The sequence below is a fragment of the Tinamus guttatus genome, unplaced genomic scaffold, assembly GCF_059628265.1.
Source record: "Tinamus guttatus ecotype Peru unplaced genomic scaffold, ASM5962826v1 Tinamus_guttatus_pri_ptg000287l, whole genome shotgun sequence".
NCBI lineage: Eukaryota > Metazoa > Chordata > Aves > Tinamiformes > Tinamidae > Tinamus > Tinamus guttatus.
This window is the reverse complement of record NW_028288821.1, coordinates 14666588-14684574: the sequence shown is the minus strand read 5'-3', so window position 1 is coordinate 14684574 and position 17987 is coordinate 14666588.

Genomic DNA, 17987 nt, shown 5'->3' with positions numbered 1-17987 from the left:
TTTACATTCAATGCTTGTTCACCATTTATATTTTGATAGCTCGTTTGAAGACTACCAATAAGCAATGCATATTCCATATTATAAGACCATTATAGAGTGTTAATAGAGCGCAAGTCCTTCACAGATTTACATAATCTTAGAATGCACCATGAGGGTTTTGGTGGGAAAATATGGAGCACACTAAAACATAATTTATATTTCACAGATCTCATCTATTTATTATTCATATTCATATTATATTTTCATTATTATAGTCATAATAATTGTTATTTAATTGTAAAGATTTGAAAATGTATATTACTTTTTTTTTTTTTTTACAAATTATTTACACAATTTCTAGCGGAGACATTTGAACTATTGACTATTCAGCATTGACAGCACAAGGATGTTTCTTCTAAGAAAGTCAGCCAATCTGCTGGCTCAGCTACAGCTTTCCTTTTGTGCCTTTGGACAATCAACATGGTCTTGGATCCACAAAGGATATTAGAGTAGCCAAGGATAAAATATTGATCTTCAAATCTGCTGCTTGTCATCTCAAGGCCAAAGTTTCTCTATAATTTCTTTATAAATTCTCTGTAATTTTGCCACATGAGTCTAAACTTCTGTGTTGTAAAGACACACTCTCCCTCAGGCTCTGTGATCAAATGCTTGTTTTCATATTTTAGAGGAAGTGGAACAGCTTTGGAAGGTGAAAATGCCTTTACTTTAACGTACTGGCAGAAATGCTCTCCTGATTTTTTTATGCAAAGATACTGAGCTAACTTAGCTCAGCTCTTGTCTGGCCTGACAAGAAAAGCAGTACTGCAGTTCCCAAACTGGGCCTGCATCATCGTCCAGGCCGAATCACAGGCCTAGCTGATGTAGTTCTTCTCAGATGGTTTGGCTTCACTTCCTGGTTGCTCTCTACCTTTTGCGTTGCTCATCTGTCGAAGAAGAAACATACAGCTCAAACAATGTGTGCTGTGAAGATGAACTTACATCTTCATAACGTCCTTATTGTCTCTGTCCTGATTTTCAAAATATTTTCCTTATTTTGTTGGGTATACTGAACTGTAGATAAAGCTGGTAGTGGGAGGAGACGATGATACGTAGATCCAGGGTCCCAAAACACCAGTTCTCTCAGTGTGCAAGTGCCTTTTAGTGCTGCAAGGTCCCTCAAGGCTCTGTAAGGCTATAAACCCAGTTATAACCATGTTATCAGTACCTCAGGTCACTATTAGGGAGTCACAGGCTACTTCCTCACCTGTGGAGTCTGCTTTGGCTGCTCCGGCTTCCTGGAAACTGCCTAGCACTCATGCAGTACTGCTTCATTTCCATTTGAGAAAGGGCTAAGCAAATTCTGATTGTTCTTTTTTAATGATTAGTATCCACATTATCATTATTTTTTTGATTTTCCTTTCATGGGAAATTTAGAAAACTTTACTTTCATCTGCACATTGAAAGAAAAACTTGTTCAAAATATCCTAATTTCCCATGAAACAAAATTGAATTTCGGCCAGCTTTGATCTAAGTAGCAAAGACTTTCCCAGCTTCAGAGCCCAAATTCAGCCTTTAAAAAGCTATTAAAATACTGATGTCTTGCGATAAATCTCAGTCTATAGAGGGAATTTTAGTGACAAACTCCTAACCTCAAGAAATGGTGTCAGGGTCATAATATTACTACTATAAATAGAAACAAGCACAGTTTACCTCAGTTTTCACTTAACCTGGAGGTCCAGATTTATGTGCCATATAGCCTCATAACAACTAATGATTGATTTTGTGAAATGGCTTTAAAAATCAACACACAATGAAGCAACCTCGAAATCTCATGAATTGGTATTAAGCCCAGTATACCTGTGCATTGTTCTTCCTAAATACAGTGCCTCATTTTAATGAAAAAGAACACTGGAGGTGAATGAATTAAAAATATGAATTAAAGATTTACTGTCTTGATCAGTGAGGTTGAGTCCCCTTTTCTCTCTACTCACCCACTTGATCCCCACTAGTGTACTCACATTGCCGGTTAATTTGGGATAAAATCTGGAATAGCACTAACACCTAAAAAGTGACGGTTGCAGGGTAAGCTGAATTACCTAAAAATGCAGCCTATATTGGAGGAGTGAAAACTTACTTAGACAGGCATCTTTGGCATCGTGCTCAGCAGTGGGAAGGCCAGGAAGGAAGAGGTGACCCAGAGTCCTTCCAGTCTTCCCCCAGCTCCCTATCTGCCAGGCTGTGGAGAAGAGGAGGAATCTCTCTCTGCCCCCGCTTCCCAGATTCATTGCTCAGGCACCTGGCTTTGAGGCACTGCTCTTCCAAGACTGTATCACAGCAATGACAAGTCAATGCAAAACAAACAAACAAAAGACCCAAGTAACAGATCAGGCTCTTAAAGTGGCATCTAAACCCACACAGTGCTCCTGCTCCCTAATATCTTATTTTAGGCACCTTCTTATCCTAAGTGAGACCTGTCTGTGTCTTCACGGACAATTTCCATAACCCTTTATTTCATGACTGGCTACAGTAGGAGTATCTGACTGGGGAATTAACCTCTGTTTTCTGCCTTTGATACTGCCTAGTGAAATGCAGGACAGACTTGCAATCTCTTATTCCTTCTTCCTTGTGTGTGCAGAAAAATGTATTGTCCTTGCTTCTTGTATGAGGACATGTGGCAGACTTCATGATGATTTGGATATTGAATGTGCCTTAATTGCCCTGTGCATACCTCTGTGCCAGTTGTCACTGTGCCCTAGCGGCATAAATGGGTATATCTGAAAATATTTACCCTCAGAAATATATTCCATTGATTTCTCTATTTGTATTTATTTACATTGGAACTGAATGTGTATATAAATAATTATCCCTTTATGTATGGCACCACATATTAAGCAGTTGTTCAGTCAAAAGGCAAGGGAGAGATTCTGGGTTTACATTGTATGTAGAGCCTTCTGGCCCTATTAGATTCCAGTATAATGAGGACCTTGTGCTTGCAGTATACTAGACAGGGATGCAGCTTATACTGCCAAAGATCTGGCAGCAATGAAAGCCTGAGCAGTAACTGCCAAAAATTACTCGATATTGTGTAAGCCCTTGTGCTATACAGCCTGATAGTTGAAAGGGTCCATGTGCAAAAGCAGAATCTGCAAATTGAATATACACAGTAAACCAATGTTTGTAATAACCATCTGTTATATATCCCTTCCTTTCCTTTTATGCACGCACACATGCAAACAAACTGCAAAGATATAAAGCACTGTGTATCCATATGAGTGAGTGCTCTATGATTCTGATTTTTTTTTCTCTGTGGAAAAGAAGAAAAGTCATGTGAACTCCAGAGATGCTGAAGCTGAGATGGTACCTCACGAAGTCTGTAGATGTCTTGTGAACATCTTTGGTAAACCTGCAAAATGGAGCTCAAAGTATCAAGAGTGAAAGTAGGGTTGGGGAAGGCAGGGGAGAAGGAATATTTTCCATTTTAGGGTAGATTCCACTCATTTTTTTCTAGAATAATAACAACAAAAATGGTTTGGCAAAGTTATGCTAAATAAAATCCAAGTACTTTTGAACTGAACTTTTGAACTGAAGGAAAAACTTCATTTATTTTTAAGACAAAAATTACTATTTCCTATGCAACTCCTGCTATCTTTGAATATAAATGGTTCTAATTAACTTGTCTGAGAGAAGCACTTGATTAAATGAATGCTTGTGTACCCTGCTCATTTATCCAAACTTTCTCCAGCAACAATGGCACAGATCATTTTAACTTTGTTTTACAAGATTATCACTTTAAATTCCTTGCATTGCATGTCATGAGTTTCCGGAATTTTTTGAACATGGGAGTGCAATCATGATTTATTCTCTCCACGATGGTTAGCCTGATTACAAGACAGACCAAAATACCAAGATGGCCTTTTAAAATGAAATTTAAATAATTCTTATGCCCTGACAAGTCTTTTCACTTTAGAGCATCTCCAAGAAGATGAGATAGATGGTGACAGTACTGAAGGGGATTAAACAAATTAAGACTATTTGTAGACAAATTGCAGGCATCCTAATCTTTGTAATTTACATTAGAACCTAACACTTATCCAGACCTCCATCACGTCAAAAAGCTACACAAGAGAAGCATTTCTAATTTCTCAAGTGCTCTTCAGATTAAATTATGTTCTGCTACATCCGCTGAAGAATCCTATTAATGTATATTTGCAACTGCAATCCTCAGGTCAAATTTGGCTCTGTTTCTTTCTGGTGATATTAGATCATTGTTTTAGCTTATTTGTTTGCACTTCTTGTCCTGTGCCAATTGCTTTCTTTCTCCCAAATGTTATTAATACCATAATCATCACCATTATACATAATATATAAATTATCAGAAAGACCCTGCGCCTGTTTAATTTTATTCCTGCAGTACTCCATAGTACTGGAATGAAATGATGTAGTCAAAGCAACTTTGTTCTCTACTCTGACAAGTACATGCCACCTAAACTAACCTTTGCAAGCTGTGTTCACGACAACAGTTTATATGTTGTTTGTACAGAATATATCTCACCTAACCTTAGTCAACCAAAAATAAAATATCTTGTCAAAGCCAATCATCTGGAATCCATTTAAAGTCATCCGAGAGAAAGTCTATCACTTCTGAGGCACAATTCTTCTCCCTGACGTTAGATACCTATTTTAGGATGAAAAGTACCAATCACACCAGCTCCTTCTGAAAGTCTTTAGTTTCTAGGGAGTCAGGCCACCTGTGCTTTAGTCATTTTCAAGTTAGGCATCTATTCAAAATTAAGAAAGATTAATTTTCACTCTTAGGATTACAGGTGTCCTTGGCCCTTTTCAATTTATTTATCAATGACCTGGGTGAAGACACAGAGTGCTCCCTCAGCAAGTTTGTTGATGATACGAAACCAGGAGTAGCAGCTGATACCTGCCATCCAGAGGGATCTGGACAGACTGGACAACTGGGCAGTGAAAAACCTCAAGAAATTCAACAAGGCCAAGTGCAAGGTCCTGCACCTGGGGAGGAATAACCCCAGACACCAGTACAGGCTGGGGACCGACCTTCTGGAGAGCAGCTCTGCAGAGAGGGACCAGGGTGTCATGGTGGACGACAAGTTGACCATGAGGCAGCAGTGTGTCCTCATGGCCAAGAAGGCCAATGGGATCCTCGGGTGCATTAAGAAGAGCGTCTCCAGCAGATCGAGGGAGGGGATCCTGCCCCTCTACTCAGCCCTGGTGAGGCCACATCTGCAGTATTGTGTCCGGGTCTGGGCCCCACAGTACAAGAGGGATGTGGAGCTGCTGGAGAGAGTCCAGTGCAGGGCTACAAGGATGATCAGGGGCCTGGAACATCTGCCCCATGAGGAGAGGCTGAGGGAGCTGGGCCTGTTCAGCCTGGAGAAGAGAAGGCTGAGAGGGAACCTGAGCAGTGTCTAGAAGTACCTCAAGGGAGGGAGTGAGGAAGACGGTGCTGGCCTCTTTTCACTGGTGGCCACCGACAGAACTAGAGGAAACGGCCGGAAACTGAAGTATCAAAAGTTGCACAGGAACTCAAGGAAAAATTTCTTGACAGTGAGGGTGCCAGAGCGCAGGAACAGGCTGCCCAGAGAGGTTGTGGAGTCTCCTTCTCTGGAGATCTTCCAAACCCGCTTGGATGCAGTCCTGTGCCACGTGCTCTAGGTGACCCTGCGTGTGCAGAGGGGCTTGGACTAGATGACCTCTAGAGGTACCTTCCAACCTTAACGATTCTCTGATTCTAAGATGGTGGAAAGATATATTTCTAAGGCTGTTTTCCTTCATTGCTGGAGTCTCAACAATGCCCAGTTCTGTGCCATTTTAAAGGTCTAAAACAAACTCTTGCTGCCACGTGCATATGAATTGGCATTTCTCAAATTTCACAGGAAATTATCTGGGGTCCACCAGCCTGCTCACGCCAATGGGAATTCACTGTGGTAGGACCCAAACCAGCAGCTGGGGGAGCTCTCAGCAGCCCTGGATACCTCAGGAGAAGTTTCACCAGGGCTGACATATGCTGCTCTAATTTAAAAATATCAGTGTGTGACTTGTGTAGTACAGGTCCCTGCAAAGAAAAGTTACAAATTCGCACTGAGTAATCACAGTCATTTCATGGGATTCCATTACTAAGGACCACAATGAACATTTTAAGCTTTTTGCCAATGCAGAAAACTAGTCTTCTGACTGTAGCATTGTAGAAGAATGACAAATGAATAAACATGTATTTGAAGTACTATGAATTGATGAAGTGGATTAACTTTAAATAAATATGAAATCAAGCCTAACAAATACAACCCTCCTTGAAGCCAGAATAGAAATCTAATGTAGCCATTCTCAAATAAGGCTGAAGATCAAATGATGAAATATTTGACAGAAGCTAATGAGCCATCATCATAAGCAATAGGGTGTTAAAATGAAAAGAGGGAATTGCTGTGAAACACATTTTTTACGATTAATTTTTAGATTTTTCCGAGTACATTTTTCCCACATGCATATGAATTCTGAATTGCTATTTCTTGCCAATTTGGAGCTGAACCTAATGGCTTGTAACCATATAATGAGTCGTAATATTTAACTTGGATTCTGTGATCCCAAACATACTTGAAAGTTTTGATATTTTTATTCCACATGTGGCAGTGCAGGGAAAATGTCCTAGTCATATGGAGTTACACATATGTTCAGTATTGTGAGATATGAAATTTGTATCTTCACCTTCCCTCTTGTCCTTCTCTAGCCATATGAAAACAGAGACAGAATCAATACTTTTTACAAGCCCTGTCCTTTCACTTCTCAGCAGGTGCATTCGGCATCTTAAAACTTTTCTCCCAAGGCAGCGCACTGCCATGGTTGGAACTGGTGACACAGATGACCTCTACGTTTCTGCTAATCAATTGTTATGAAAAGTTGGCTGAAGTCACTCCAGAAAAGCTTTTCAAAGACCACCAGCCTTGACTCATCTCTCTTGCTGTGGCCAATGAGAAACTTGGTGTTATCTTGACTCTTACTCATAAATATCTATGTGAAAACCCATTGACTTCAGTGGAAGAGAGGACCAGGTGATTGAAAAATGAGGTGATTGAAAACCCCATCCTCTGTGTTGCAGTTTACTACTTCATAAAAGATGGCAATGACTATATTGCAGGAAGTATTATGAAGGTTGAACTACTAGTTTAAAGTACATTAGTTTGGATAGGTGATATGTTCTAAGTAAGCACCAGTTATTAAGATTTTATCCTTTAGAAATACTAATGCCTGTTTTCCCCAACTGACAGCTGACAAGTATGGTCAAAGTGACTTTGTTTGGATGACAGTCTTTCATTTAAAAAGAAGTCAGAAAACAATGAGACAATAATTCTTTTAATAATCTTCAAGTACATACTTCCCTCTGAGTGATCCATCTCATTACCTTCTTTTGAAGAAAGTTCTTATTAACAAGCTGTATGATCTAAGAATAATTATTATCAGAAGGTCAGCTTTAGGATTCCTACAGTGCAAAAGAATAGTTTTTCTATCACATTTTTATTTGTATGGCTGGAAACTGTTTTTCAGTCATGATTTAGAACCAAACTAGGAGAAATCATTATTGTGGCTCCGTTGTAAAAAAGATGGATTATTTCTGATTCACTCTGAGTATAGGATAGTTTCTTTCCTGACTTTGTTAGTCGCACAAGATGGGCAGCCTTACCCTTATACTCTTGCAATCTTTAGACTAGTCATTCTCCTCCCAGGCTAAGTAGTCTCACATTCCTCATTTCCACCATCATGTCATGATGGTTCCACAAGGTCCTTGGATGTCTACAAAGCTTGAGATATATGTTCCCTTTCAGGTGTAGTCAGAAACCAGTGCTAGGCTGTGCTGTGTAGGCAAGCTTCATGCATCACTGTTTCCTCTTCTACCACTCTGTGGCTAAACATAAGACACCCACCCATGCCTGTCAATCCAGCAACTCTCCTGAGAGCTACGCTCATTTTGAAGAAGATGGTAATCAATGACAAATTAATAGAACACAGCTATACATAATTCAGGATAATAAACGCCAATAACTGAAGTATACCAGCCAGTAATTGAAGTATGCCACATGATGCAAAGCACTAAAAATTTGCATTGCTTGTCACTTCCAGATCAATATTGAAGATATTATTAAATCAAGATTGGAGGAAAACAACAGACTTGGAAAAAAATCAAAAGTCACAACCTAAAATCCATAAATCACTCAGTCATAAATAATTAAAAAGAACAATCCTTCCTTTTTGTAGAATATGCAATAGATTTAAGGGTTAGCACTTGTTTTAGTAACAACATTTCAAACCCCATACTACACAACTCTCCTTCTTTTAATTTGTGCATTGGTTGTGCAGTCCCTTGCAATTTAGATGAAAAGTCACAAACACCCTTCAGGCTGATACAAACTTATTTAGCTCCACTGAAGCTGCTGGACTTCTCAACTAGCAAATTATGTACAATCGCCCTTAATTTTAGCTAGTACATTTGAGTAGATTTTAAAACATAAACAACACTTAAAACAATATTCAGGCCTATTCCGTAGTCTGTGGAAGTTTATGGAAAGGCTCCCACTGACTTTGAACCAAGCCTGGTACCATTTTTCTCTAAGCATTTAGTGATCATAACATGAGCATCCAATTGCTTCCAGATTAACATTACAAGTTTTGCAATTGTTAAAAAGTTTCCTAGTACGGCAAGTGCTGAGAATTCACCTCATATTTTCTGCAGCAAACTTTTGAGCAGAGGGAACCGGATATCCAGCTCCTTCTGAAATGAACAGGACTAGCGTCTGCAGTGCCCAGAGGCAGCTTTTGAAAACCTTAGCTTTGCTCATTTTTGATTCAGTGTTTTCTATCCTAGTCATAGGCAAAAAGAGCTGAATAAAAAGTTGTATTTTCTTTGCTTTCTGAGCACTGTACTTTCTATCAACGCACAGTGACTATTGACGAAACATTTTTTTTTCCTGTACATACAGTTCCCTTTTTCATTTTTGGCCAATTCGGTCTAGTTTCCAGTTGAATATACAGATTAATAACAAACTATATTTTACATGTAAAATAAGGTATTCATGCATACAACATACTTGTATTGATCCCCAGTGTGGTGTAAACCTCCGATGTATTGCAAAAAGCATCTGAAAAAGCAACTGAGTGTACAGAAATGTTTCTTAATTTCTGCTTTAGGATAGATAGAGTAAATTATTCAGCAGTGTATTGTAAAGATACCCAAGGGAAACAGTCTCAGTAGAAAACATTTTTGGTCCCTGTTATAAATAAAACACATCGGACTCACATAAGATTGTTTGCATCTTTTGTGTTATCCTGTACTTTGTTTTCAGAATGGGTCTTTTCTGTTTATCTGATTCCATCTGTTCTTATATGCTATGGAGAGACCATAAAAATTACAAGTAGACTGCGACCGAGCCAGCGGCCTGTGCATTATAGTAGACTCTAATTAGCTTTCCAGCTTCGTTCTCCAAAACATCAAGTGCATTGCCTTCAATAAAGCTATTTAATCACTATTAGGGATGTTTTTACTGTCAGCACCCAATGTCATCAATGTAACACTCAGTCTCATTGGCAACAACTTATCTATTTATGCTCTGCAAAATGCACACAAGAGAGACCTTTCCTTTCAGCTTGAATGTTTGCAATGTCTCCGTGTCTCCTGGGATGGAATAAGGGTCCTCACAGCAATGGCAATAAGGTATCAACTTGGGATGGCCAGGTTTGAGCACTTTTATTCACTTACAGGGGGTAGGGGACATCTTTTCTATGGCAGTTTCTTCCTGCTGTGCTATAATTTGTAATGATAGAAACTGTGGTTAATGTTGTCTTACCCTGCTGCTGAGACGATGATTAGGTGCTTTACCTTGGTATTACTTGATGTATAGCTCTCTCCCTTGGTGCAAGTTGATGTCTGTTGGGTTTCTGCAGAAATTTTGCCAGTATCTGTGGGAAGCACTTCTGCTGTAAGGCCAAAGCTGACTGCAGAAGCATCTCGGGGCAGCAGAAAGGTCCAAGGTGCCACTAGGCCTCTTTTTTTTGGCAAAACACCATGCCCTGTCCTACAGATAACAATATAAAATATTCCCTGCACTGCTTGAAATCTAACCCCAGAGGAGACGGAGGCAGTCTCTGAACCACCCTGTACCTCCTGCCTTGCTGATGCAGCACTGAAGTGTAGGCAATTCACAGCTCATCTCTCCTGCTCCCAGGAGTTGTCCAGCAGGGCAGGGTGACAGCAGCCCCAGAGCAGGGCACAGGGAGCGGGACCACACGTAGCTCACCCCACGGCAAAGGGCAGCCCCGTCCTGCCCGCCCTTCCCTGGTGGGAGCTTGTCCCTCACTGCCTCACCAGAGAGAAAACATTTTTGTTGGCTTTTCCTGACTTTTGTTAAGTGTAGCTATTCATTGTCAACCTTCTTAAAAACACACCACAGCCCTTGGATGGCTACAGTTTCTGCGTAAACGGAGAATTCATTATGCCTTTGGCCAATGAAAACTACACTAAAATAGTAACAAAACATTACTAAAATAACATATAAAGCATGTAAGTTTACTTTTTAAAAGAAATTCAGATATATAAAGCTTGTGTAATGGGGAAAAGCAGTGAACATCTGCAACATCATAGTGCTTAAAAAAGCACTGGTTTGGGAGCCTTGCTGTTTACAGACACCTGCCTAGCAATGATGCCAAAGTCAAACTGTTTTATTAGCTTTGACAGATGACCAATACCACCTAACGGCCTTTATTGTGACAGACAGCTCATTTATTTCAGCCATGTAAAATCTATCTTGTTAATTGGTTATAAGAAAAAAAATTGAGTCTGGCTTTCGAATACGGAAGCTTCAATCCATCCAGCTGTTAAATTTGGCATGGAATGATGATGAAAATTTTGGACATGCAAAAAATAAGCCCCCTGACTTACCTTTGCCTCTCTTTAGGCATAATTAATCTTTTGCCCGTATAATTGAAATGCCTGAAATAATTACCAGCTACGTTTTTTCTTACTGCACAATCCAGAGAGGTATTTCAAGTGTGGAACCATAATCGCTGGCTGAGGGTAGAGCAGATGGAAGCGATTTCCTACACCTTCATAATCAGATCTAGAGGAGACTGTCAAACTATCCCTGTAAACACGCACTGGGAATATCCACAAGGAAGGGCAGCCTGTGCTTGTCTTTGTGCATAACCTCTCTGGTGTTGCCAGGCCGATTTTGACAGCAGTTCATCTTTAGTTTCTATCTTAAAAATATGAAGTAGGTACCTCAGGAAGTAACTATGTTTAATCTGATTTCTCTTCACATTAAAAAGACATGCTTTAAATATATTATTGAAAAACACTTATAAATATTTCTGCTACCTGTGAATGTTATGCTGTTCCTCAACAATAAAAATACCATGGAACTATGAATTACAATTGATTGTGGCTAGATTGCTTTTTATTTTTCCTAACAATATCCCTCAAAACTACGTTTGCACTGTCATCCATGTTTTATTCAAAGTTGTGGGTTCAGTTTGGCTGAAGTATTTCCATAATTTGCTTCATGTTTAATGAATTAGTATTGTTCTTTCCACTTTAAATGAGTAACTGAAGCATGTGCAAGATTTACATTTCATTGATGCAAATTTCAAATAATTTTAGTAGTATTCAATTTAATGATGTAATGTTATGATTTACCACTTCCATGAATATTAATAGAAATAGAAAAGGCAACAGATGATTTACAAGTTTTCAAAAAGAAAATATTTTGAGGGGAAAAGAAATCTTAATAAAAAGTGTACTTGTCTTGAAATGACCACTTTTGAGATGAAATTGATACTCCTGCCAAAAGTAGCTGTCTAATTTGAAACTAAAATTTGAACTATATGCCTTAATTAAAGTCCGAATCAAATTCTAAAGGCTAATATTTAGTATTATTTCATTAGCTTTATATTCAATTTGTAAAGTCTGTTTTTCTCTAGCAAAATGAATGCTCTAATTTTAAGATTTATTGCCAGAGATTAACTATGCAAGTAACAACCTCAGCTGGGCTAAATCAGCATAGATCCATCGAAGTCTGTAAACCTGCATGTTTATACCAGCTAATGACTAACTCCAATCTTGCAGAGGAAGTTGCCATGTACCAATGTAATATGGCACAGAAATGCACAAAATGTGTGGTAGCTCTGCGCTGCTGAAGATTTCTAGCAATCCATTTGCAATTGCTGGCACCGAATTGTCTTGCCAACCTGATGAGCTTCACTAGCATTACTGAAGGAGAGCGAGAAGATGGTCAAGATTCCCGGAACTTGTTATACGTGCTGCAACATGTAGACTTTGTCCCTGCCTAGGTTTTGCTTTGAATCTGGCCTAGGCTGACCCAAAAGTTGTGATCGTCTGAAACTTGCTTCATCTAAAAAGAGTTGTTGGCTGCCGGCCAGGTACTACTACGGCTGCTTCTCACCATCTCCATGCTCTTCATGCACCCACCTACCTAATGGGCAACTAAAATCTCACCACAAACTGCAAATATGTTCACACCTGCGGCCAAGCACTAAAGGTCTAGAGGACTAGCAAGTCTAGGGGACAAGCTAAGGGTCTTCCCTTTCCCAAAGCAAAACTTCCACATATGCAGGGTATAGAACCCCCCCCCCGATATACAGTAAATGAAGAATCTTTACTTAACTTCAGTGGCTCTAGGTAGTCTCACGTGTAAAAGCAGGCATAAAGTCTGGATTTTGCAGCAGCATGGACCCAACTGGGATGGGGAACGCTCCCAATCTGGCAATTCTGGCACTGCTGCTAATGCAGTACTTTTACAGTGCATAAACTGAATATTCTCCTCCTGGGAAAGGTTAATCCCGTCCCTTTTATGAGCACGGTACTCATTAATACGCATACTGCATTTCTGAAACCCTGGCTTCCGCTAAAAAAAAAAAAATACGTATAGTTATTCATATTGCCTTCTCATAACTTCCTGGGGTCGTAATCATGGAGAAAATTACTGCATTGCATTAATAGATCCATAAATGGCAATGAGCCTTTTGAAATGTAAACATCACTGCGGATCTGCGGATCCTTTGAGAGCAAATATGATGGGAGAACTTTGCAACCCAGCATATTTTTCATTAGTTTGTGTAAACGTATCATTTAGCTTTAATTCTCCGTCTTGTCGTTATGGTAATCAGGACCCTAGTCCAACAAGCTACTAAAGCTCCAGTCTAGCTTTAAACCTGTGTCTAATCTAGGTGCGTTCCCTGTGCCTCGGGGACGGCTGGGGCAGTGCCCGGAGCTGGAAGCCACCATGGGACAACCCCAGCTCAGCGTGTGGTGGTGCCTGGCCCAGGCAACCCATCCAAGAGACAGCACAGATCACAAATCACAGGGACTTTAGGTGCGAGGGAGAGAAAATAGTGCTGAACTCATCAGATATGGAGGAGAGTTTGCCCGGTAAGCGCTGCCCTTCTTGCGCACTTCATGGTGCAGCAGAGAGCCCCGGCCGGGCCTGGTGATGGCGCGGTCGCGTGCGAGGGCGGGCGCGGAGGCACGCGGGCTGCCCGCAGCTGCCTCGTTACCATTCCTGACAAACACGCCAGACACCGGGGACGCACCGCCCTGCTAATGCTGCCATCTGAGCAGGAAGACATGCCAAATTCCCTAAAACACCTCCCTCCGGGGAGCAACTGAGAGCTGTTTATAATAGAGCAGGAACTCCGGAGATTTATCAGTGGCTGTCACAGGTGAACGGTGTTTACTAACAACGCCAGAACAAGTGACAAAGAGGCGATGACTCCTCCAGGATGCTCAGCCTTTGAAATAATTCACCCTTTCGCAAGCAGCCCCTGCAAGTCCCACACGAGCCATGTCTATAGCCGCGCGTGCCACATGGGCGACCACAGGAGCAGGAGAGCTCGGGCACAGCAGAAGCTCTCCCTTCCCTGCACACACCTGATCAAACCTGGCCTCACACCTGTAGCTTCCCCAAGGCACTGGGGGACATGTAGAATGATCCAAATGGATTTGATTTCTCCCTCCATCAGAGCCCTACAGGGCCTCGTTTCCCTATATCTGATTTGTTTGAAAACTTGGCTGATGGTCAGGCCTTCAGACACATACTCATCGTTAGCAACCATGCACTGCACACGCTTCCTTTTCCCTCCCACAGGTTTTTATAATTTCTTTAGCAGTATGAATTGTATGGATATGGAGAGAGGGAGGTTTGGGCTCAGCAGTTTGAAAAGTGGAGTTTTCTGATCTAGGCTACCGCTCAAACACCCTCCAAGGTCCCTGCGAGTCACCTGCACCCTGGGCCACTGCAGCATGGATGCACTCACACGGCAGGGCTGCTTCCCTGGACAGCGCCACTTTTCCAAGCACCTCTTTCAAAAGTATTTTCTCAAAATGCTTTTTTCATGCTACTCAGAAAAAGAATAAAACATTGGTACAATACCATGAAATAGCACTGATTTGATTATTTTGATTTGTGTTCTCTATTCTAAAAAAAATTCACCTACACAGAAATGTAAGCACAGATCATCTTTGAAAAAAGAATGAGCAGAGATAAGAGAGCAGCAGAGATCCCCCTGGAAAGTGTAAGGTTAAGTGTTGTTGGGGACAGAGATACGAGCTATCATTTATCGATTTACCCCAGCCATAAGCAGCAGCTCTCAGGTTAGCAGAGTATTAGCAGACCCTTGGAAGCTCTTTTCTCAGCTGCATGAGGAAACTCAGCCTGGCTGAGGACTCACTGTGTAGTGTCATTTGTATCACAGGACTGCCAGAAACATTATTGTCCTGTTCTGCTCTCAGAGAATTCATAAATCAAGTTCTAGGAAGAGGGTGGAAGGTACAGCTGGTCACTAAAGAAGGAAATTGAGAAGTTCCTGAAAGGAGACAGGAACTTTCTGCTAGTTTCTTTGTTAATGTTATATTTTAACTGTTGAGCCAGTTGCTCCCATTTCAAACAAAGCCTTCATTCCAGCTTTGCTACAGCACACCACAAGCTTTTGAGATTCCAGACATGGCCTCTTTCAACTGTAGAAAGCAACTTTAAGCCTCTCACAACTGTCTTCCAGGAAACTTGACTCTTAGTACACTTGCCTCTTACTAAATAAAACACCAACTTCCATACGCAAGCAGATTCCTTTAGAGACAACTAAAAGCACCAAACAAGCACAAATTGCCATGCAGACCTCAGCCCTGCCACCCTTTCGGACTCTATCAGCCAGCGACATATGTTCAGCCCATTTAAGACCAATACCATATATGCATCATTCTCCACACAGTATATCTTGATCCCTAGCATGCAAACACGTACTGCTCAGTACAACCATTAAAGGGTCAATAAACAGAGGGGAACAGAGTAAGCTGGTGTGACGGACACCCAGCATTTCTCTTTGGCACCTCTCTTGTCAGGAACATCACAGGGGCACACATCTTCTCTCTTCTGTGCCCTCATATTAGGTTTTCCTATTGAACAGTGGTTATAAAATAAATATTCATCAAACGTAAGCTGAAGGAAGACAGAATATTTGTATGCGACTAACACAAAAAATGTCTCCAAAGAAAATGTGTTTTTCCACGTACCTTTTTATAATTCTTGAGATTGCCATTAAACTTCTGCCTCTACTGAGGCTTCCTTTGTGGCCTAGATCAGAGAGCCTTAGAAAATGCTGAAAACAGTCCTTCCATTCTCCTACACTTTGGCTCTCCTGTTTTGACTGCGTTTTTTGAGAAACAGCAAACCTTTCTTGCATGTTTTTAGAACAAACTAAGACTGAACTCGAATCTTGGTTGATGTTTATGTGCTCTATTTTAAGAAGTGCTAGCTAGATAAAAATTGCCCATGTTTTTACATCTGTAGCTTTACAGTAGAGTCATTAAGAAGTTGCCCAGCAACATGTACTTTTAAAGGCTTAAAGCAAAGTTCCATTGAAACTCCTCTAGGTACCTTAAGGATACCATATACTGTGATAACCAGCAGTTTGCAAATGGTAGCCTACAGCCATAACAAAAACTTCACTTGATTTCTCTATTCACGAGGTGGAAGAATAACACAATAAATATGCATTGTGCTTTTGCTCCGTGAAAAGACAAGCAGGAACAGACAACAACATTTGGAGAAAATGCTACTAAAATAGCCAGGTTTCAGCCTGAGGGCACCAACGTGCCTTTCCCTACACTTTCAGAATGCAAAATCACCGTCTTCAGGACTCCCCTTTGGCTGAACCATAAGCATCCTCCGATCAATGGACAGAGCACATCAAACCAAATGACAATCAGCCGATCCTTTATCCCCTCTTCCACCTTCTCTCTCCCTGCACCATAAATGAAACCAAATTCTGTTATCTCTCCTGCAGAAATTCATCACTTTCTCTTCCTTGCTGTTTATTGTGATCTATTGCTTCAAGGATTTTTTTAAATTATTTTATTTTATTTTACTTGGAGAGCTTTACAAGAGGAAGACGAGAAGGAATAAAGAACGCTATCTGCGATGGCTATGAGAAAAAAAAGGGCGGCAGCTGGAAAAAAAAAATAATCCCATAAATTAGCCTAAATTCATGGCTACTGAAAGAAATTGTGACTCCACTGACATCAGCAACCTAAGAAATGTGTATAGGTAGGCATGTTTCTCTCATATGGCTATATATAGCATCGGTACTGCTAAAGGATTCCCTTGCATTTCCACTAACAGCACAATCCTGTTCTGCTCATACTACCAAATATATTTATATTTGGTGTTATATTTCATTTTCTGTCTATCTGACATACATTCATGGCTGATTCAGAGTTATTTATCTAAGCAAATACTATATATACATATGTATATACAAATTCCCCCTGCCTCCCAAGTGAGTGTCTAAAAAAATATTAAAAGGGGAATTGGCTGGACAAATACAAACATCACAGCAATTTAATCTATTTATCAAAATACTTGTGATTCTGAATAAATCAAAAATGGAAAGATGGATACAGATCTGGATTTTGGGTATGCCAAGCTCTTGCAAACTGAAGCACCAGAGATTTCTCAATTCAAAGCTACTCACAATTCCTTCCTGTGGGCACTGCAGAGAAGTTAAATTACAATGAACAGCCTGGGCTTCTATCATGCCTAACAAACTTGCTTTTTTCTTGGGTCTTTTTTGTTATTACTTTTTCTTCCCAATCAAACAAAAATTTCCGTGCATTACATGGAAGATGGTATTTTGTAGCTTTAGTGGAGCAGTAGAGACTCAAAAATCTTACTCGGAAATGGAGTAGGGAGTAGGCTACTGATAACACAAACCCTGAAGCAATGTATCAATTACTCTTTTAGAAATGTGTACAATTTCCAGTCTACCACAGAACCTAAGGTGCAATCTGGTAGGATTGACTTTAACACATAAATGAGGAAAACAAAATACTAGGTTTTGAACCTTTAGCATTCGTAGCTGAATTAGTTCTGCCTTTATCAGAACCCTCGAGCGCAATGCCACTCAATGATGGTACACGGGGACTTTTAGAGAGATTTTCTCTGCTCAGGATTAAGAGCAGGTTAAATTTGTGGGTTTTTTTCTTTTCTTTTTCCCTTGGTAAATCAGAGATTGTCCTTTCTATAGCCAGAGGCGACAGGGTACCACTCCGAGACATTACGGTGCCCAGGCGTCTCTCAGGACAGAGCCACGCCGTCAAACAGGGGGGACGTCAGCTCTGTAGAGGCCGGGCTTACTTTTGCAGTAACAAATCAGTTTGCTTCGTGCTCACACAAATCCTCAGAAGGAGTCTTGCAGCACGCGGGGAGTTCAGGCCCCCCAAAGCTCAAGGCTGCTCTCAGTGGAGCGATCCAGCCTCACGCCTCCGCTTTCATTAGTGACTAAGCACAGAGGCAGCGTCTCCTGCTGCTTGCACAGCTTCGTCCCTACTGCTCCGACTCAGAACCGGGACAATTAAAATAAATCAATTAGAGCCCCGGTGCGGCTCCTGTGCCAAGGAGTGGCTGCCGGCGAAAGCAAGGGATGTGGAG